We start from the raw sequence: 17,729 nt of genomic DNA on the forward strand, positions 1-17,729 counted from the left end.
TATTGTCCTTGGAAATAAAACAGTAGATGTGCAATGATAAGCCACAATCTGCTGTAATAAATTACCACATTATGCATCAAAGGCAGGCTAACTAATCTGACTGTGATCCAGATCAACTGGCTCCTCTGAGTGACCATGCCAGAAATGACTGTGTGAAAAGGCACTTATTTCTTTATTTAAACAGCTGGCTTCCCAATCCCCGGAACTAAACCCTGAGCCCCGATCAATGTACTATTGTTAGCAGCTTTGACGTGAGTCAGTCCTATGGGCTCAGGATTCTGGAACTGTATGGACAAACAGGAGGCCTAGGTTTGTCCTGTTGTGATAATTGGGCCTACAAAGTATCAGAGGGGTCGCCATGTTCGTCTGGATCTGTGAAAAGCGACAGAGTCCTGGGGCACCTTATAGACTGACAGATGTATTGGAGAGTGAGCTTTCGTGGGTGAATACCCACTTCATTGGATGCATGTAGTGGAAATTTTCTCACCCACAGCCAACTCGCCAACCTGAAGCATATTCTCACCAGCAACCACACACCGCACTATAGTAACTCTAGCACAGGAACCAATCCACGCAACAAACCTTGATGCCAACTCTGCCCAGATATCTACACCTGCGACACCATCACAGGACTCAGCCAGATCAGCCACAACATCACCGGTTCATTCATCTGCACGTCCACCAATGTAATATACTCGATCTTGTGCCAGCAATGCCCCTCTGCTATGTACATCGGCCAAACTGGACAGTCCCTACATAAAAGGATAAATAGACACAAGTCAGATATTAGGAATGGCAATATACAAAAACCTGTAGGAGAACACTTCAATCTCCCTGGACACACAATAGCAGATATAAAGGTAGCCATCTTGCAGCAAAAAACACTTCAGGAGCAGACTTCAAAGAGAAACTGCTGAGCTTCAGTTCATTTGCAAATTTGACATCACCAACTCAGGATTAAACAAAGACTGTGAATGGCTAGCCAACTACAAAAGCAGTTTCTCCTCCCTTGGTGTTCACACCTCAACTGCTAGAACAGGGCCTCATCCTCCCTGATTGAACTAACCTCATTATCTCTAGACTGATTCTTCCCTTCGTATTTATACCTGCCTCTGGGCCTACAAATTTACCCTAATTGTGTGCTCAACTATAAAAAGTACGTGACAGTTTGTAAGATGTCACAATAACCTATAACTTTTTAACCTGCTTGGGAATTGACCATGAAAAGTAGGTCAAGTTATCTTCAATAAAGAATATTATAAGCAGGTGCATGAAAACCAGACCGAGAAACAGAAAAGGCCTGTGGAAATAACTCAAGGACTGCATTAAAATCATGCTTTGTAAACAGGAAGATAAGAGTCTGGAAATTAATGGACCAAAATCAATGTGGTGGCTATTAGGCCTAATTGGTGGACAAAATGATGAAGGGATCAGCTATGCCACCCACTCCCTACCCTCACCATTGGGGTTCTTAAAAGAGACTTTGAAAAATTATTTATTTGTATGGTGTCCTCCTATCCCACCCTAAAGCATCTCTGCTCAACTTTTCTCATCCCACCACAGCTTGTCTTGTGTGATCTTCCCTGGTCCCAAGACAGAAGGACTAGACCAGACCAATGGGGTTTCCTCCTGAGAGGAGGCCATCAGGCCTTGCTCTTGTTTAAGAAACTTTGTTTTTCACCTGAAAGGCATTACATCATCATGACACCCAGCCCTCAGCTCCGTGGTGAGGATACCTGATTGTCAGCCCTGCAGAAGCATGTAAGATGCTATTCTGCCTCCCTTCCCTTTTGTGTTACTTTCTGCCCCACTGTTTTTCATTCTCTCCCCTCTCTCTCTCTCTCTCTCTCTCTCTCAGCTTTTTGGTGGATCCTGATATCAACTGTACTGCACATATAATCACAGTGAGATAAAATGGCCCATCCTGAGGAGAAAGGATCCAACGAGATGACATCTCTGACTGGAATATGAGCCAGGGTCCATTCAACAGATGTTGTGGCTGACCTGCCAGCCAAAGCATCCATTTGTGATTGGCCAGCTACCCAGTGTTCAAAGAACCTCAACAAAAGCCCTATTTCCACCCACTTTTTCTATCCTCTCTCTCCTCTCCCTTGCGTCTGCCTGTTGCAAAGAGAAGGAGTGAATACCCTTCGCACACCAGGACTGAGAGTAGAATGAACCCTTTCCTTTTCATCAAAGAAAGGTTGTTAAGGTTGTTGGTAAAAATAAGAGACTGAAATTTTGCTGCCAACAGGAAAAATACTTTAATAGGTGTTGATTGTTTTGCATAATTAAATAATGTCTGTTTTAGTGTAAATGCAGGGTTTGATTTCTGCTTCCTTATGTTTAATAATAAACTTTCAACTTTAGAATGAATGCTTTGGGGGGTTTCCCCAGAAACTGCGTAAACCAAGGTCTCTGTAGGAAATCCCCCGAACCTTTGTAATACCCGTTCAGTGTTGGACAGTGGAAGAGTTTATAATACCTTTAACTCTTTTGGCCCTTGTGATCAACACTACAGTCCTGTAACTCTGATTTGTGCTGTTTTATTTTTATTCAGGTTACTTTGAAATAGAACATGAAGGGTGGGTTGTGCTAATCTACCTGGGAAAGATGATAGAAAGTACCAAATGCTGAACAGCTTCCATTCACATAGCTGCACTTGGAAAGGCTCCTGGCCCAACAAAACGCTTCATGGGGTGGAAGTAAGGGACTGGCTTTAATTGCCATCTTGTGCTGATGACTCATAGACTCACCTCTCCATCCTATGTCCTCTTCCTCTCTCATCAGATTTACATTTCCTCCGGGGTATCCTGTTGACAGCTCAGACACTTAACTCTTTATCTTGCCTTCAAAATTCTCCTGACACCCTCCTTTTCCCATTAATGTTAATAGCTCCCCCACCTTCCCTGTCCCACAGAATCACAACTCTGGTGTCATTTTTTACTCTTCCCCACATGTTGATATTGCTACTAAATCCCTTCCAGTTTTCTCTGCACATCTCCTGCCAAGTGCATGCATCGTTCTCCAGTGCCTCCAGTAAAATATTTTCCAGCCCCTTATCTTGTGCCTCTTCTACAGCATCTTCCTTCTCTTTGGCTTCTCTGACTGCCCCCTACTGTATGTGTAACTTGGGGAGAGTCTACGGTATCATGCTATTGCATTGTTTTTTCCTTTTCATTTCTTTGTTACATACATACGCATGGGTGAGATCATGGGAAGCCAGTTTTAAATTCTGAATTTTACAGGCTCATGCTTCCTTGTCATTATTCCCAAAGGAATATACCTTTTAATTGTCAGTGATACTTGAGATTTCTTGGACACATCATGCTTATGTTTGACTTATGTGGCAGGTGCCACTGAAGTTACACAAGAAAGGGTGTAAACTAACAATGGTCCCCGTTTCTCAGAATCACACAAACAGGCATTACTGATGGGCTGTTTCTCTGAACTACCTCATTTGGGTGCAGTAAGGTTTGTTTAATTATTTAAGTGAATAGTTGTAAAGAGCTTTGAGATCCTAAGGTGCAAGGGTATAGGGGGCTCTTTTTGCCCTCAGTTAACTTCAGTGGAGCAGCATGAGTGTAATGATGCTGCAGGGATACAGCCGAGGTCAGTATTTGGCCACCTAACAGCAGTTTTCCTGTTAATACTTCGTATAATTTGCATTGTTCAGTTTGTGGAACGTCCTTAGGCAGTTGATCTCCCTCAAACATTAGAGGTGTAGTGCTGGCCATAGTTAGTATATGCGTTCACAGGTCATTCTGAAGCAGAATAAAGCTGAATTGTGAATGGTTATTTGGGTATGTTATTGTCAGACTTTGAATCTGCCATTTCAATGTCAACTATTGGAATAAATAGACTGCTCATCTGCTTACTTTTAGTTCTTGATTATAGTGGTTATTACTTTGCAGTTTGATTTTGATGGTCCCACTTCAGTTAGCCTGGGTGATTGAGTCTACTGGGATGAGACAGTGAACATTTGCATTGCTACCTAAGTAATAGTATTGAATGCTCTTGGTGTGATTTGACTTGCTTATTGTCAGAGACTGGGATTTTAAAGGTAGCTTATGGGAGTTAGGTGCCTAAATTCCACTGAAATTCAATGAGGTTTGGCACCTAACTCTTCTAGGCTCCTTTGAAACTCTAAACCACAAATCCAGTTGAAAGGTGAGATGACTTCTGCAAACTCACCTAGATGTTTTTGGAAATTCCACTCTTAAATCCAATTGACATTCAAAAGGAGTTGGGCACCTAACTCCCTCAGGTTTCTTCGGAAATATCAGCCAGAGTTTTTGACAATTAATAGATCATGTCCCTGGAGCAGTTCATAACCTCATAGGCCAGAAGGGACCATCATGATCATCTAGTCCAGTGGTTCTCAACCCCCAAATGGGTCACAACCCCATTTTAATGGGGTCGCCAAGGCTGGCGTTAGACTTGCTGGGGTCTGGGGCTGGAGCTGAAGCCCAAGCCCCACCACCCAAGGGCAAAGCCAAAGTCTGACCTCCCGTGCCCAGGGCCAAAGCCCAAGGGCTTCCGCTCTGGGTGGTGGGCCTCAAGTTACAGGCTCCCTCATCTGGGGCTGAAACCCTTGGGGTTTGGCTTTGGTCCCCCTGCCTGGGGTCATACGGTAATTTTTATTCTCAAAAAGGAGTCATGGTGCAATGAAGTTTGAGAACCCCTGACCTAGTCTGATCTCCCGTGGGCCACAGAACCTGACCCACTCACTCCTGAAACAGGCCCAGAACTTCTGGCTGAGTTACTGAAGTTCTGAAATCTTGATTCAAGGACTTCAAATTACAGAGACTCCACCATTTACTCTTATTCAAAGTAGGAAGTGACCCATGCTCCACGTTTCAGAGGAAGGTGAAAGGGGGCTTTGTAGAGATAGTGAACTTATTTTGCTTTATGCATACTTGGTTGATAGTTTTATCATTTAAATTCTTTCTGATATTCTCCGTAATCCCAGAATCACATAGATGTTTTCCCCCTAAGAGAAAGGCTCTTGCAAGGCTCAGGCCAAAATCCATAATTTGTGGCTTTTTCTGTTTACTTGCATTGGTTAGATCAGCTGTAACTTGGGGAGAGGGTTTGTATTACTCTGTTTCTTTGATTTTTCTTTAGCTACCAGGTGTTGTTCATTTGGAAGTGCATAAAGAAATGTCCTTCAATTAAAAGAAACCACAGGAAACTTGCTAATAACTTTTCTCTTTGCCATTCACAGTGTTGCCAGGGTAGCAGTGTAGCAAAATATAGCAAAACAGCAGTAAGATGTGCAAGACTGTTATAGGCTTGTACCCAGAGGCAATAGACAGCACCGTGACACATTTCAGGCTTTATCAGGAGTAAGGTAAACTTTTGCACTGCCCTGGAAGAGCTTCTGCCTTCCCAATATATTTCAATAAAATGGAGTAGTTAAAAGGTACATTCTATATGAGCTTCTATTTTAACATTCAGTAATCAAACGTTATAACAAGAACAATGCACAGCATGTTTATCCTGCCATCCAGTGTAAAAGGTGCATTGCTTTGCTGACTGTATCTCAGTTCGCCGATTGACAAGAGCTCACATAAGAGGCTGGCACAATCAGCTAGGGACAAACTGAGATCTAGTAGGCATGAGGAGAGCGTATCCTGCTGTCATACCAGAGATGCAGACAGGTCAGGGGATACTGACATGGCCAAAGCCCAGTAACAGAGCAGTGACAGCAAATCAGATTTCTTTTAATTAAATTAGCAGCATAATTTCCCCTTATGATCAAAATGGCCTAGATTTACATCCCCCTTTTAATTATTGTTTTAACTGGAGGGGCAAATTGCGATGCCCTAACTCAACTAAATAGCATCTCAGCTCCATATGACTTCAGTGGCACTGCTGAAAGAGGTCAGCTGGTGAAATCCTGGTCCCATTAAAGTCACTGAGAGCTTAGCCATCGACTTCAATGGGGCCAGAATGAATAGTGATTAAAGGTATCACCACCTAGGCCTAAAGAAGCCAATTCATCCTCCTGCTCCAAGCAGTTTCTTTGATAACTTACAGCACAGTGAGCATTGCCCAGGAGCGAGGGGACATGCCTGTGGCTCAGGATGCTAGCCCTATTGCATGTCTTCCATTCCCCCTGGGGTAGGGGGAGTCTGCATAGTCCGTTGGCCACATGCAGAATGTGGGTGGGGCCAGGGATGAAGGAAGGGCCTGTACAAACTGTCTGCTCCTCTTTCCCAAGACTTGCAAGAGATCTGCAGTTCAACCAGTGGAAAATTAGTAGTGCTTGAAACAGCGCTGGTGCTTAGTGGATGCTCTGTGACTAGTTTTCAGAGCTGTCGGTGAGGGCAGCAATGAGCCTGCAGTTATGGCAGTGCTGTTGCTGGTCCTCATATGCTGCCGTGGACGGGGACACGAGGCTGAAGTGGACCGTGAGGGGGGCATTTTTCACTGACTGGCTAGTAGCTGAGGGTGTGGAGTCGCAGGTACTCACATATCCCCTATCTGTCCTTCGTTTTCTAGCCCCAGCCTTGGATGGCTCTCTGGTCTCTGGGGCCTTGGGTTGGGGAGTGAATGCAGAGGCTGTGTGCCAGTGTATGTCTTTGTTCTCCTCCACATGCTTTTTTTGCCTTAAGGGAATCGACAAATAGAAAGTGATCAGCTGCATGTTTTGCAAAAGGCAGGCCTGCTTTGTTGTTCACATCTTCCTCTGTTTGTCTGACAGTTCAGCACTACATTTTCCAATATAGTGCATAGGAGAAATTTCAGATCAGTGCATAGAACCATGCAAATTGTGACAGGTCTGCTGATGGCCATGAGGGAATACATCTTTCTGGGCCAGTAGAATAATTCAGAGTATCTGACATAGACAGACTGATTTTCCTTTCATTGATTGTGAACTGACTTCATGCTTCAATGTCTCTTCCCCCACTTTCTCCTCTCGCTCTCCCCCCCCCACCAAAAAAATTAAGGTTAAAGCTTTAAGTTGAAACAATTTTGCCTCTATGTGGAATACTCTTTGGAAAATACCCTGAAGTGTTTAACATGTTCCCTAACCTAATGTGAGATTTTGATTGATTAATATGATCATTCCACTATAAAACATAGTGAGGTCCAAATACTGTGACTAGTGAGGCCAGACAGCAGTAAATGGCTGCATTCTGTGTAGATTATGACATCATAGTGCCCCTCTAAAGATCCACCTTTCTCAGGTGAACTAGAATAATTGGCAACTTGAGGAAAGAAGCTTCCCTTCTGTGTGGATTGTTGATGACCTGTTAAGCACGCTGCAGGCAGTTCTTTTGTGATGAAACAGACATCAAATCATTTACATTTCTTTAGCTGGTCTGATTAAAGTCAGAGTTTAGCCATCGACTTCAGTGGGTGCAGATTGCCACTTTCTCAAATAAATTGCACTTTTAATGATGTGCACAGCAGTGGAAATATCGTTGATGGAACATTAACACCGCATAGGAGGGGTATAATTCTTCCCACATGAAAAATGGTGGGCTCAGTCACATTCCTCTGAGCAGAGTTCTCCATCCCAGCCTCGGCCCCACAGAAGGCTGTATGTGGTCAGATTGGGGGGACAAAGTTGACACTTTTCCAAGCTGTGCCCACATACCAGACACTGCTTACTCCTCCTGGCACAAAAACGACATGCCACTCACGGTAGATTGTGCAGATCTCCATGATAAAATTGCCCTCTCCTTCCCTACATGATTTGAAAAGTGGTGAAATAGTTGACAATGATGACACTGAATTTAGCATGGTTAGTCTTAAAAATTGCCACCGGAAGTGTCTGGGAATGGGATTTTGTTCACCTGTTTGTGCTGAGAGTGTTTGCTGTTGAAACAGGCTGCCTCCTGCAACCATTTCTATTTTGTTAAAAAAAATCTGAAATAAAAAGAAAAAATGTCAACCAGCTCTAATCAGCGCCACGCTTAGATGTGAGGGGCAGCTCAGGCCTTCGCCCATCAGAACTACTGTTCCAGATGCCACTGAGGCAGATGTTCTTAGGTCACACTGTCGAAGGATCCACATGGGAGCCTGGACTGGCTCAAGGTAGGGCAATCACCCTTGAAGGGGGTCCCCCAAGGGATTCACTGGCTGGAAAAGGAGCTGCACTGCTAGACAGTAAGGTAGAGAGGGATACTGAGCTTCTGTGCAGACGAGCCCTGCCGCTCCGTGACATTTCTCAGCAGGGTCTGCAGGAAGACAAATCCTTTCCCCCTTGCACAGTTGCCACTGACACACACCTGGGTTGTGCTTTAGGAGGGACTATTAATTGGGTCTGGTTTGATCTAGCACATGCAGGAAATGTAGGAAAATATAGGACATAGTACAGATATAAGTCAACTGGAATGTTTTGTAAAGGCCATCTCTGTAGGTGACACTAAGCTGATCAAGTTTTATTTAATATGCCCATCTGTGGGATTTAATGTCAATAATTTCATCTCTAGGGATTTGGTCAGGTGCAAAACGTGACGTTTATTTTCTAGATTAAGAACAAAACTCACTCTTTTGGCCATTTACCTTGATTTTAAAATAAAAGTTCAGTTCAGGAATTCATTATTCAAATCCACAGCTTTCTTGATGAATTGAGCTCTACTGAATTAAAAAAAGAGGTTAAGATAACATGCCAGATCTGCAACAGCTGTAAATCAATATAGCTCCATTCACTTCACTTTTCACCCGCTGTGGTTCTGGCCCAGCATATGAACTTGTCCATCACCCTTTCCTCTCTCCTGTGCTTTAGCTTGTGTCAGTGGTATCCAACCTTTTCAGATCTGAAAGCCAAATATATCATTTCAGAAATGTCAAGGGGCCACTTTAACTAAAACTGGTCAAAAACATTTTTTCCCTGCTTGGAAACATCAACTTTTTGGCCAAAAATTAAAAAACAAAATCTTTCAGCTGAAAATTTTTTATTCAAAAATGCCATCACAGTGCTCCATGGGAATAGTAGTTCAGGTGCCTCGTGCTTCCATTTTCATTGATGAGTGGGGCTCCTGGGCCAGACTACATTTCCCATGATGCACCAACAATTCTCTTCTTACTCAACCTTTGTGATGTGTCATGGAAATCACATGCTGCACTAAATAAGGGGAGATGTCCAACTAGGGTTACCAGACATCAAGCCTGAAAAATCGGGACGGGTGGGGGTTAATAGGAGTCAATATAAGAAAAAGACCCAAAAATCATGACTGTCCCTATAAAATCGGGACATCTGGTCACCCTATGTCCAACAGGGGAGTCTGGTCCATAGTGGAGAATGGGAACAAGAGGCATCTGAACTACAAATCCCATAAGGCACCACAGCTGCATTTTCCAAATTGAAGTTTTCGGTGGAAACCTTTTGGTTTTCGGGTGTTTGGCTTTTTGACAAAAAGTCATAATTTTCTGTGGAAAACAGAGACTTTTTGCAAAGAAAAAAATCTGTATGTCAGAAACCCAATTTTCAATCGCAAAACCAGTTTAGATGGAAAATGTTGAACCAAGCCTAGCTGTACTAATGCCCTGGGCTGAGGCAGAGCCAGTCAGGCTTCTACCCTGCTCTCCCTGGAGCTCTCACAAGGGAGCAGGGAAGCAAGTATTTGTGCAGACAAAATCTGCTTTGTCTTCCGTCCTCCGTAATGCAGCAGGGAAAGGAGAGCAGCTACTCAGAGCGCCGCCCGAAGCCAGAGGGATGAGGGAGAGTTAGAGAGGTGGGACCCCAATCCTGCCATAGAAATGAGCCTGGTTCAGACACTTCTGTTTCAGGAATGCAAGGAGTACAATTTCAATTTGTTTGTCAAAGACACAGTTTATTAGCCTTTAAGGGCCACAAATGGCCACTGGCCACAGATTGGACACCGCTATTTAAGTGAATCCACCAAAGCATCAAGGAAGTGACCAAAAGTTATAACATTTTAATTTACCACTTGGTGCTTGCCAGTTAAGAAGCTTCCTAAATTGATATGGAGCTGGATCTCCAGGACTGATTGTTTGGCACCTGGCAATCCTTAGGTGGGGTTGGAAGAAGGTGTGTGGTGGCTGTGGCACCATCTTGACCCTCAGGCCATCTGGAGTGTGCCAAAATTGAGGGGGATGGGTGTGCCCCTCCCCTTGCTGGCCATGCATTCTCTGCACCCCGATGCACAGACTGTGCTGTCATAAGTTAGCCCGAGGTTTGCAAAACAGACTCATTAAAGCAATTTTTTTTCCTCTAACTTGTTAAAAACAAACACCACAAAATCTGTGCACGCCGAGCAAATCCCCTCCAAGCTGCACTGGGGTGATTGAGCAGAGAATCTTGTTTCAACCTCTTCCAGAGGAAATCTAACAAACCCCAATATCTGTTATAATCAGGCCTTTCTGTTGAAGGGACTAAATCAGTGAAATGCAGTTCTAACAAGAACTTTTTTCTCCTGCTGCTGATAGCTCATCTCAATTGATTGGCCTCTTTCAGTCGGTATGGCTACTTCGACCTTTTCATATTCTCTGTATGTATAAATATCTTCTTGCTGTATGTTCCAAGTCTGTGCATCCGAAGAAGTGGGCTATAGCCCACAAAAGCTTTTGCTCAAACAAATTTGTTAGTCTCTAAGGTGCCACAAGTACTCGTGTTCTTTTTGCTGATACAGACTAACATGGCTGCTACTCTGAAACAGTTCTGTTAAGGCTCCTTACCAGGAAATCCAAATCCACGCAATGCCACTGGCTGTAAAAAAGTTGCTTAGCACTTTTACAATAGGAACAGCTTTTTCCCACAGCACTCATTCATCAAATATGGCTGAGGTTGTTACTTAGTTGAAATTATATTAGAAAAAAAAATCAGCTGCAAGCAAAGATCAGTTGCAACTCTATTAGGAGAGTTGTGGGTCTTTTCCCCTCTCTAGTGTCTGATCCCCCCAAACAGAATAAGAGCCTACTACAGCTGTCGGCTAAAGGCTCTTTTCCTGTAGGTCATGGAATAGAGGCTTATGATTTTAGGCCCTCAGTTCAACGAAGTATTTAAGCACTCAGTTGAGTACATCCCAGTTCAGCAAAGCACCTAAGCATGTCCTTAACTTTAGGCACATCATTGGGATTTCAATGAGGAGTCAATAGGGCTTAAGCATGCTCTAATGTTAATTACATGCTTAAGTGCTCTGCTGAATTGGGGCCTTCGTGGTGACTGTCCTGGGTTCAAATCTTCTCATCAGCACAAGCAGGGGTGTTTATAGGAGCATGGGAAACATCTGTTAACAGGGCCGGTGCAACCATTTAGGCGACCTAGGCGATCGCCTAGGGTGCTAGGATTTGGGAGGCACCATTTTCTTTGGCAGCGACCGCCGTGGCCGGATCTTCAGCCACCCCGGTCGCTGCCGGCATTTAGGCGGAAGGAGCTGGGGCAGGGAGAGCGGGGAGGGCTGCCTGCAGCAAGTAAAGGGGTGGGGGGACGACATGCAGGGGAACACCTCTGCCTCCGCTCACCCCTGCCCTGTCTTCACGCCAAGCACGCTATGGCTGCTTCACTTCTCTCGCCTCCCAGGCTTGCGGCGCGAAACATCCTTGCACCGGCCCTGTCTGTTAATGATGGAGTTTATTGGATACAATAGTTATATTTTTCATCTGCTGAATTTGTTCCTGTTTTCTGAATATTCACAGATATGAGGGTCTGAGCACAGTTTTGAAAGATACAGATGCTTACCATCCACTTGTACTAGAGTCCACTGTATTCTGTTGGAGACAATCTGTATTTAGGATCCTCTATTTCATATATCGTATCTTATAGTATTAGCATCCATTTTTGCCTGTAGAACATATCACCATATAAAGTGCTTATATCCTTATTACCTTATATCATGGATCAATGCTACTGTAGCGAGGGGGTGTGGCCTTCCTCCGAGATTGACAGGAAGGGATGGCCATGCACTCTTACAGCTACTCCGTCGTTAGAACAGAAACAGCACAGTGGCAGAACCAAACCAACATTTTAAGCACTTAAAAAGTCTTTATTTTTATCCATTTCTCTATCAAATATTTTAATTGGGGCCACCTCGGAGAACTCTGTTTGGAGGGTGAGGGGAGGAGAGAGACCTCCTGCTTTCCGATTTTTCCCCCCAGACTCCATCAGTTTTACTTATAATAATTTCATCGCAAATCTTATTTTTCAATAAAATAATTTGAAACATGCATCCAGCCTAGTGTAATTGAAACCTGAGCTGTGCAAGCCACCAGCTGATTCCATGCATTCATTTCTAATAGCAGATGTGGCTGGGTTTCATTAAAACAGAGGATGATTTACACTGAAACTGCCATTAAATTTGGGGTACAAATTACTCTGAGACTCATCCTCAATTGACCGAGTCAAAGGCCACTCGTCAGAGCATTAGAGATCAGACTTTCAGTTCAGATATAACTATAAATCATTTCTATGAATGTGATAACTGCTTTCACCAATATTTCAATCTGCTGTAAAAATCTGACACATTAGCAGCAGCTTGAAGTTACGAAGAGGAGCTACTAAGCATAATTTACATATATACAGTACAAGCCACACAAGCATCTCTTGATGTTTTCCTGTGATATCAATATTTGATGTTGTTTGTATTTCTTCCCTGTTCTTTTATAGAGCGTACTCTCTAGTCAGCTGGAGTTCCATGAGCTAAGCACATGTTCCTCTTAGCTTTATAGCAGAATCATAGAAACAAATCAAGTAGCTGAGGAAGAACAGATTTTAAATATATATAATACACATATATTTATTGAACATAGCGGTGGGAACATTTTCTGTGAAAAATATTACACACACACACACACACACACTCCACATTCCCCTCTCAACCATGGGCTGTATCGTTCTTCCTCACACTCACAGGTCCTCACCAAGGCAGGAGTGAAGGGCTTCTGACGCAGTAATCTTACTGCCAGCACTGCACTCCTCTGGACGAAGCTCGGAGTGTCAGACCTGTTGGCCCTCACACCAGCTTAGAGTCCACAGCGCCCCGAATGCTCCTACCACCAACTGGACCAGCTTGCCTCACTATTCCACATCCTCTCTAGTCCCTTCAGCTCCTGTACTTCCCAGCTTCTCACATCCGCTCCGATGTTGCATGTCCTGGCACTTGCTAAATTCTAAACCACTCGCATCTTCTGGCCTCGCTCTAATTACCACAATGTCCTGGTTGAGGCCTGTAACGCTGCCTTCCTCGGATCTGAATCCGTCAGAAGCTAGCCCTCTGTCCCACAACCTTCTGTGGTCTCCCAGTGGTCTTGGGAGGGCTACGCCATACCTGTGCATGTCCATGACACAAAGCCCAGCCACTATGGTGATCCTTCATGATGCCGTTCTGCCATCATCTTACATCTCACGCGGCTTATCTGGATTGTTGGTAACTGCCTCTGAGCCTCTCTGCACAGTCTGCCTCGTGTAGACCCCTGCTTTCAAATGATCTGTGCTCAGTGCCTGTCCTGTGCTCTAATCGAAAGCCTTCAGTGCGTCCTTTTAGTGCAGCCCTCCAGCCACGTAGGATTCCCAATGTCAGCCACCTCATCTATCTTCATGGTAATCCCAGCAGTCTTGTCTGGCCAGGGCCACTTTTCTGCGTTCTTGCCTCCCATGCTGCGCTTCCTCAGTCATTCTCTCAACACTCATCTTGGGGCCCTCTTACGATATCTCCATCCTGATGTTCCGTTTCCGTCAGACAGTGCTTTTGAAACGCTCACGCAAGCCCCGACCTCTCCGCCTTCTTCCCGCTGGTATACATCTCTGGTGTTGACTGGGTGAAACCTCCGTGCATCTGGAGACTTTCGGGGCCTTCACATCGGCAGCCCTCCATGTCCTCCTTGGCCCAGCTCAACTAAACCGCGCAGGGTATCATACCGGCAGGGCGTACTGTTGATGGCGTGATCTGTCTTCCCACTGAGCTGGGCCTTCAAGACCTTCTATGCTTGGGATACTGGATGTTGCTGTCTTCCTTGCCTCTCATACGTGTCCATGTGACTGGGACCCAAAGGACTTGTACCTGGTCTTACCCCTATGTGGCCCGCTGTATGCCACCCCATCATCTGACTAACCGTCCCCTCTCCACTACCATCCGCCACACTCCCATCCGAATACATCCGATATCCTCACTGAGAACCGCGTGAAGTAGATAGCGAGTCGAGTCTCGCATTCTAGCATACAGCTTGATCCAATCCAATGAGAGGAGTGCTGATGTAGTTCCACTCCTAACTGTACCCCATATCCAGTCCTTGGATATCTGGCTGCAGGGTTAACCTATGCAAGAACACCAGCGGGGACAGGCCACCTGTAAGCAGCAACTTGATGGCCATCTTGTGCAAGCTGCCTGATTTGACTTCCCAGTGTTGTCTTCCATAGTGCCCCATTGATTTCTTGGGAGAAGTCTTAGTGCCTGTGACTTTAACGCCCAGAACATTCACAGATCCATGTGGCGGCATTGAGTCCGGAGGCTTCCTGTATCAATCCAGGCGGCCAATTGTCGTCTAGACCTTGCAAGTCTTGGCGACTGCCTAATACTATGCAGCACTGGGTTGAGCTCTCGGTAGTTGTCCAATCCCTCTGAGCTGTAGTCAGTACCTGGCCCAATAGGTCCGAGCTGGCTGCCGATGATTGACCTATAGGACTTTCCATGTTTGTGCGAGTTCAGGTTATAATGGCCGGCAGTATGCGAGGGTTCGCTTCCCCTTGCAGGGTCTTTCATGATCAGCACGTCCTTCCCTTGTTAGCCAATTTGGGTGCAGCCTGCGCTAGCAGCTGGCTTCATCGGTGGCGCTAAGGCGTATCATGCACTGCGTAGTTCTTAGCCCATAGTTGGATTCAGTCGGGCCAATTGCTGCCACCTTCATGTCTCGCCCGCTAGCTCGGAATACTCTCACTGTATGGTGACTGTTCTGTTCTGGTGAATGCTTGCTCCGTTCTCAGGCCTCAGCCACTGGCGTCTTCTCTTCTCCACATAATATTCTTCCATGATCAGTTCACGCTTCTGCTGCTGTGCTCTGCGCCTTATTATTTGTGTTGTTGCATTGTGTTAGGACATCTGGATGGTCCGTGAGACAAGGCAGTTACATTTTTGCCATCTGCTCACTCAGGTAATTCCTTATCCGGTCACTCATGCTGACCGTTATTACATCCCCTAAGGCGGTCAGTCACGGCCCCTGTATTCAAGTAGCCTGGTCTTATCCTACGCTACACCCTCTTTCATCCACCCTAGCTGACCTACTCTCCACGGGCTCCCTTCGACTGCCTCCCAAAACCTTCATACTCCAGGTTGGCACTAGCTACTGTCGTACTTCTGATCATAGCCAACATCTCCAGATTCACAGACGCCTAGCATATACCATCATCCTGGTCTTGCAAGTCTATCGGGGTAGGGAATTGTCATGAGGGCGTGTATTGGCATATCTAAACATACTATCGATGCGTGGTAATCTTTCGGTGTCACGAGGATTGACTGTCAGCTAGCTTTACCATGATCTTACCTCCATATCAGCTGCTGTCCTTCTGCAATGGAGGCTGGCAGGAATTCAGCCTCAGGTGGGCTGCACCACCACTTGTTCTTCCAGGTCTCTGAGTCTGGATCAATGTGAGTGGTCTATCTCAAGCCTGGATAGTCAGTCCTCTTATAACTGAGTGAATCATAGCTGCTGGTACTTACTAGTTACCAGTCAATGGAGTAGATCTTGCCATCATCATCCCCTCATACATCCCCGCAAGAGATCCTGACTGTTGTAGTAGCATTCCGTCAATTCCAATAGTTCCTTTCCGTCCACGAATGTTTTATTCCGTAGCCCACTACGCAGATTGTCCTGTGCCTCAACATCTGGCGCGGCACCCTGTAAATCGCCGCAGCGTCCGAGCCGTCAATACCTTCTATCTTCGGTCACCCAAGAGTCTTTGAGTAGCAGATGAAGCGTTAGATCGAGTCGTTGCCAAGGACCTACTGCGAAAGTGGGATACCAACCGGGATTCGAACCGGTCTCATCGTATCCAAAGTAAGCGGTCCACTGGATATCACCAAGGCGCGCTCTATCCACTACACTATCCATATCCGCTAAGACGCTCATCCTCGCCTATACTATTAATCACCAATACTTATTGTGGACCATAAACCACATCTGTGAAGCAAATGAAATTCTTAAGCGGTTTATTATTCGTCACTGTAATAGGCTGATTGATGCGCAACTCAACCTCATACTAATTGGGCAACATAAACCCCTACATAGTGATGGAGAATGCCCCTTAATCTTCACACAATCAATGTCATAGCTTTTATGAACCTTTCCAGGACTGACAGCAGTCTGGAGCTGGATTCTCAGCTACTGTAAATTGGCATCGCTTAATTGAAATCTGCGGTGCTCACTGACTTATGGTAGCTGAAGATCTGGTCACCGGTGCGCTTTTGCAGAAGCATTATCGCTGACATTTTTTAGGGCCCAACTATGATTTACTCAGACAAATCTGCTATACTCAGGTAAACCATCCAGTGGGCCTGATTCTGATTTTAATTATGCCAGTGTAAAGCAGGAGAAAATCAATCTAAGTCAAATGCATTATACTGCAGCATGAGTCAGATCAGAATCAGACCCACTGTGAGTTAGGCCTTTGGCTCCAAATCCTAATGGCCTTGTTCAGGAGAGTAGAATGGGATTACTCATATGAGTAAAGCAGGGAGGATTTGGCCTGCTTGTTCTCACTACCATCTGCCAGTAGTGCATTGTCTGACGGTAACCCCAACATCCTCTGGTCACTTTCATAATTGAATTAGATCTTTGACTCTGTAACAAGAATGGCTAGCACTTGGAAGATACATGCTCGTAGATGCAAGATGTAGTGGAAAATCAGCTGTACAACACACTGCAGTTTACGTTAGCAGAAGTTTCTACATGTTCTGGCAGTTTTCCAGTTCCAGACTTCAGATAAAATTGCTGTGAAAAAGAAGGCACCCATACTATGAATATCTACCACTTGTATCTTAGTAATGACCATTCTAGACATGAAACCCATAATTAATCTTCCAGCACTGAGCATTTCCACTAAGGATTATTACTGAGTAACATTTTAACAGCATTCTTAATTAGCATACCCAACAGAGAATCACCAATCAGAGCCACTGTTCAGTTGCTGTATAACGTGATTTTTTTTCATTTACAGCTTTTCATCATTAATTTTAGAAAATGGATCTGATGGTGATAATTACACCACCACTGTATTGCACTTAACGACTCCTTTCAGAATAAAAATTAGCCTGTTACCAAATGGTCCCTTAAAGCTCGCCTTGTATAGCCACCGACACTAATAATACTTGATATGTATGTAGCAGTTTTCATCCAAGCAACTAAAAGCACTTTAATTATTTAATTAAGCCTCACAATGCTCCTGTGAGGTCACTCAGGATTATTATACCTATTTTAGATGTGGAAACTGAAGCACACAGAGATTGAATGATTTGGCCAACGTCTAAGAAGAGATGGTACATTCACCATGTGACAATCAATAGATAAAATTGCCTCCTTGGAAAGCAGACTGGTGGTTATTTTTTAACTGTATAAACAGATCTCAAAGTAATTGTTACATCCCATGGATAAGTTGTGTTACAGCACTTCGATAATGGTGCATCTCATTATTAGGAGCTATGTATTAATAGGCGCATAAGCAGGGTATACATGCTTTAGTACGTAAAGCCGACAGTGACACCAATACTGTACAAAACTTCGGTCTTTTAACAATTGCATTGTGTTTGATATTGACATTCACT

General features: G+C 44.7%; 1 protein-coding gene across 5 annotated transcripts in view; it reads left to right on the forward strand.

The window, feature by feature from the left end:
- Positions 1–17,729, forward strand: part of SGCD (sarcoglycan delta) — a 555,521-nt gene that overhangs the window by 266,982 nt on the left and 270,810 nt on the right. The window contains exon 3 of one of the 5 annotated variants that reach the window (XM_075068197.1): positions 1,564–1,761. The exons of the other annotated variants lie outside the window; for them this stretch is intronic. The gene's annotated coding sequence lies outside the window, so the exon portion shown is untranslated. The remainder of the gene's footprint in view (positions 1–1,563; positions 1,762–17,729) is intronic. 5 annotated transcript variants of the gene reach the window in all.

The sequence above is a fragment of the Chelonoidis abingdonii genome, chromosome 7, assembly GCF_003597395.2.
Source record: "Chelonoidis abingdonii isolate Lonesome George chromosome 7, CheloAbing_2.0, whole genome shotgun sequence".
NCBI lineage: Eukaryota > Metazoa > Chordata > Testudines > Testudinidae > Chelonoidis > Chelonoidis abingdonii.